Consider the following 5,478-nt stretch of genomic DNA (forward strand, 5'->3'; position numbering starts at 1 on the left):
TTTTTCTGCGTCGCTTCAATCTCCAGTCCAGCGGGTGGCGCTAAAACACATTGTTTGCCAAACATCGTTAAACCGCAGAGGAAGAAGATTAGTTTCACCGCGCTGCTCGGGATGTTGTTTCTTTTAAGAGAAAAATACAGTTTTTTGAGTCTGGTACGTCAATACCTGTAATATTCTCAGCGTCACAGTCGAGAATAAGTTTTGAAGCAAGCAGGAATATCTTGAGGAGTATCGTCTGAGCTGAGATCTGCTTCTGTGAAGATGATGATTGTTAAAGAAGAGAGTGAAGAGAACACGGGTGAACCAGAAATCTGGAGAATAAAACATGAGGAACCAGAAACCTGCAGAATAAAACACGAGGAACCAGAAACCTGGAGAATAAAACATGAGGAACCAGAAATAAAACATGAGGAACCAGAAACCTGGAGAATAAAACATGAGGAACCAGAAATAAAACACGAAGAACCAGAAACCTGGAGAATAAAACACGAGGAACAAGGAGGTTGGCATTTATTCTTCATTCATCTTTAATGAGTGTTTGTGAACGTTACATCAGGCTTACCTCTACAAGTTTTATGTCTCTGGGGTCTAGGTGTTTTATTATTAATATTTTAATTTTTTTCAAACATATTATTGACTTAAGTATGCTAAAATTGTAATCGGCACAATCTGTGGAACATTAATATGTGAGCAGAATTGATGTAGCCTACATGTTTGTGTTTTTGAAAAAACAACTTTTATGTATGGTTAGTGAAAAATGAAATTTTAAGTCACTGACATAAAGCCATGATACACATACTAGGGGTATGCAATTAATCGAAATCATCATAAAATCAGAATTTGAGTGTGCACGATTTCTAAATCGCTTTATAGCATGATTTTAGTGGCCCTGACTTCCCGTAGTATGCCAGCCGATCCAGTCAGAATGCATAGCATCTAAATGGAGTGCCAAAACAGAACAAACTTTTTTTTCAGAGCCCATGTTGAAAAAAACAGCATATGCTAGTTAGTTATGTTTTGATGCTGGTTTGAGCTGGTCTTTTGCTGGTTTATGCTGGTCCTCTGTCAGCATAAACCAGCATCAAAACATACCTAACCAGCAAATAGGGGTGGACGATATGTACTAGAGCCCGACCGATATATCGGCCGGCCGATATTATCGGCCGATATGAGCTAATTGCATTTAAATCGGCATCGGCGTTTATAACGGCCGATGAAACATGAGAAACAGTCTCATATTCTTCACTCATGTTATGAGTGTTGCATAGTTTGCCCACCAGAGGGCGGTCCTGCAGCTCCAGAGTTGCAAACAGCGCCAGAAATCCACAAAGAAGAAAGCGATCAGCCAAGCCACCCAGGTGAGTCTGTCGTTCGTCATGTGAAATGATTGTAGATTTAGTTCATACACTGTATATAAAAACGGTGTGGTAGTTCTAGTTAACGGTCCTATCATTATCACTTCTAAATATTCTGTAACATCACTTACAGCCGCTAATGCATTGCTATATTAGATTAGCCCACAAAGCTAATACCATGTTTATCAGTGAAGAGCGCGAACGTTAAATAAGAGGTCAAACTATAAAGTTAGCGTTTAGTGCTTATTCTATTGCGGTGTGTTTCCCACATAATGACCGCGTAATGGGCCTTTCACACAGGACGCGGTATGCACAGCGCTTGGCCGCTGGGTTTAGCGTTGCCCTTCAGATACAACCGATTTGCCCTGCTCTGCGCTATGGCGTAGGCGGAGTTTTAAAAACTTTTAGCGGGAGCTCTTTCATAGTCTGTTGTTCCTCTTTTCGGTCAGCAGCAAACATGTATCTGTCCCGTTGTAAGAAGCGAGCGATAGCGCTAGTCCTGCTGATGAGAATTAAGAGAGAAGCAAGGAAGAAGAGGCTACCCTCAGGCCCAGGGAACAATTTGGTGAATTCAGGCTGGTTACGTTACTCTAAACGCTAATATAGCTTCCTTTTTAGCAGGCCCCCTTAAATGCTTGCTATTAACTTGTTTGAAGGTGGTTTCTTCTCAAAATTGACAGCGGTGTGTTCATGGCACTAACGTTAACCATTTTGATTCAGACTGCACAAAGAGAAGAGGAGAAGATATACGGGTCCGTTGTGAATGTGTCTGTGAGAGCAAATATAGTGTAGTTACAGTAACTCCAGTAGGTGCGTCAGAAATGATTAAATCAGAGGGGACATGTAAATAAATGTGAGCTGAACAAGCGCTTTTTTCTTTTCTTTTTTTTTCTTACATATTGTTTCAAAGCAGCTTTACAGACATAACAGGAAAATGTTGAAATAATATTGTTAAATATAAGGAGGTTAATACCTATTGCTTGACAAATAAAAAAATATATATATTTCTCATTTTTGCCTATGTAGGAGATCCCTGTTTATTATTATTATAATTCTAATGATGACATGAGTAATGATACATGGTGATATTATTAATACACATGCTTATTCTTTCTATGTCTCTCTTTCTGCCCTACAGATGGCTGAAAAAGGTGAATGATGTAGCAGCAAAAGTGTGGGACTACTTCTGCAAATACTTTAACTTTAACTTTAGTATTATAATTTATTTACAGTACACACACAGACTGTTAAAATCAGCTTCAACTGGAAGAAAGTAAAAGTGTTAAATGTTTAAAATCAGACTGTTTTTTTGATCGTTAAAAAATATATACTTTTGATGTGCAATTGTTTAGTGATTGAGACCGTAATCTAAGGCTTTTTTTTACATAAATCCCTTCTGGAAAATGGTTTATACAGCCCACATACATAGAACAGGCAGATATTTTGCCATTGAATGTTATGTAAGTGCAGCTTATAGGAAATGGGTCTAATATCCAGTTTATTTTCAAAATCAAAATATCGGCTTATAAATCGGCTCTTTTCAAGTTAATATCGGCATCGGCATCGGCCCCCAAAAATCCATATCGGTCGGGCTCTAATATGTACAATTTTTTTTATATTTTCTTAAATATCAAGATTCTTGATTTTATCACAATTCTTTGTCATGTTGTTTTTACTATATTGCAAGTTTTTTGTACATTACAGGCACAGCCAAACTAATTTGCCTATTATAAAGAAAGCCTTTCAAGGTAACAAAAAAACAAACAAACAAGAATGGCAGATATTTAGGCCAAAGAGGGCGAAGATACAAATCTTTGTTCTTATTTTTTAATAACAAAGATAAAAGAATGACAAAGAAACCCATTACAACTACACATAATATTCAAATAAAACAACCAGTGCTTTATTTTCAGGTACAATAGGTGTATTTAGCATCAGCATTTAAGAAGCTGTATGAAAAAAATATAAAAATAAAACACTATATAAACTGATTCCTACAGCAACTGTAATACATTTCATTACGTTAAAGGAATAGTTCACCCAAAAATCAGAATTAAACCACCAATTACTCACTCAAAAGTGTTTTCAAACCTGAATGAGTTTCTTTCTTCTTCTGGACATAAATGCTATTATGTGGAATGTGGAAAACTAAACAGTTGCTGGTCCACAGTGACTTCCAGAGTATTTTTTGCTACTATTAAATTCAGTGTGGACCAGCAACTTTTTGGATACCCACATTCTTTGGGACAGTGAGTAAATAATGTCAGAAATGAAATTTTAGGGTGATCTATCCCTTGAAATGACAGTAGGCTGACTGTTTAATAGGCGTACTGTCCCTTTAAGACCTGCATCTAATATACAGGCACATATATGTTTTTCTCACAACTGTTTACTTTCCTTTTACACTTAACCAACTTGAGTCTGCATGTAAACCTTGTGGGTTTTGACAGTATTAGCGCAAAAGATAACTTAGTTCAATAATCAGGCACTGTGTATGCGGTGCTCAGAAAAAGCACAGGTCAGATCAGCGCACTAATTAAACATTTAAAAGCACATGCAAATAATGAGAGAGTAACTCTACTGCTGAGATATCATTGCAGTGAATGCGTGTGGCATTGTACAGTATATGACGGAGGCACCAGAGCTGCAGCTGATAGAATGTTTGATGTAGCACGATACTACGATATTTCTTCAAAAGCAGATTGTGGAGACATTTTTATCATCCACGATCAAAAATCATCATATTGCACACCCCTAAGGTCACTTTTATGTTCACTTTTCTCAGCTTTTTACAAGTTTTCGAAAATAAATTATTTTTACTTTTATTTCAGAGTTCATTGAAGAAAAAGAGGAGAATGAAGAATCAAGTGAAGTTGAGGAGAGAAATCATGTAAAGACTGGAGGAACACCTTTGAGTTGCTCTCAAACCAAACAGAAAGATTTAAAGAAAAAAAGAGTCAAAGAATCTTTCACCTACACTCAGTGTGGAAACAGATTCACACGTAAAACAAGTTTTGAGCATCACATGAGAGTTCATACTGAAGAGAATTCATTCACTTGTGGTCAGTGCGGTACGAGTTTCAAACAATCAGCAAACCTGAAGATACACATGAACATCCACACTAAAGAGAAGCAGCACTCATGTGATCAATGTGGTAAAGTGTTTTTATGTGCTTCACTTCTGAAGAAACACTTGAAAGTTTGTGCAGAAGAGAAACCAAATTCATGTCATTTGTGTGGTAAGAGTTTTTTGCATCTACAAAGTTTGAAAGAACATCAGAAAATACACACTGCTGTGAGGGAGCACATGTGCATTGAGTGTGAAAAGACTTTTAGTTCAGCGAGCAGTTTAAAACAGCAACAGAGGATTCACACTGGAGAGAAACCTTATAAGTGTTCACACTGTGACAAGAGATTCAGTCAGTCAGTACATCTAAAAAACACATGAAAGGGTCCACACTGGAGAGAAACCGTATAAGTGTTCACACTGTGACAAGAGATTCAGAGTTTCATCAAGTCTGAAAACACATGAGAGGATTCACACTGGCGAGAAACCGTATAAGTGTTCACACTGTGACAAGAGATTCAGTGTTTCATCAAGTCTGAAAACACATGAGAGGATTCACACTGGAGAGAAACCTTATAAGTGTTCACATTGTGACAAGAGATTCAGTCGATCAGCAAATCTAAAAACACATGAAAGTGTCCACACTGGAGAGAAACCTTACAAGTGTTCACACTGTGACAAGAGATTCAGTGATTCATCAAGTCTGAAAACACATGAGATGATCCGCACTGGAGAGAAACCGTATAAGTGTTCACACTGTGACAAGAGATTCAGTGTTTCATCAAGTCTGAAAAAACATGAGAGGATTCACACTGGAGAGAAACCTTATAAGTGTTCACACTGTGACAAGAGATTCAGTCAGTCAGTACATCTAAAAACACATGAAAGGGTCCACACTGGAGAGAAACCTTATAAGTGTTCACACTGTGACAAGAGATTCAGTAACTCATCAAGTCTGAAAACACACGAGAGGATTCACACTGGAGAGAAACCGTATAAGTGTTCACACTGTGACAAGAGATTCAGTGGTTTATCAAGTCTGAAAACACATGAGAG

At 37.5% G+C, this 5,478-nt stretch overlaps 1 long non-coding RNA gene across 1 annotated transcript; it reads left to right on the forward strand.

The window, feature by feature from the left end:
* Positions 1-440: 440 nt before the first annotated feature.
* On the forward strand, positions 441-4,235 carry LOC113079734 (uncharacterized). Its single transcript, XR_003281749.1, has 2 exons — positions 441-502; positions 4,187-4,235. It is a non-coding gene; the product is annotated as an uncharacterized LOC113079734 (long non-coding RNA).
* Positions 4,236-5,478: the final 1,243 nt, after the last annotated feature.

Source organism: Carassius auratus, unplaced genomic scaffold (genome assembly GCF_003368295.1).
Source record: "Carassius auratus strain Wakin unplaced genomic scaffold, ASM336829v1 scaf_tig00029040, whole genome shotgun sequence".
Classification (NCBI taxonomy): Eukaryota; Metazoa; Chordata; class Actinopteri; order Cypriniformes; family Cyprinidae; genus Carassius; species Carassius auratus.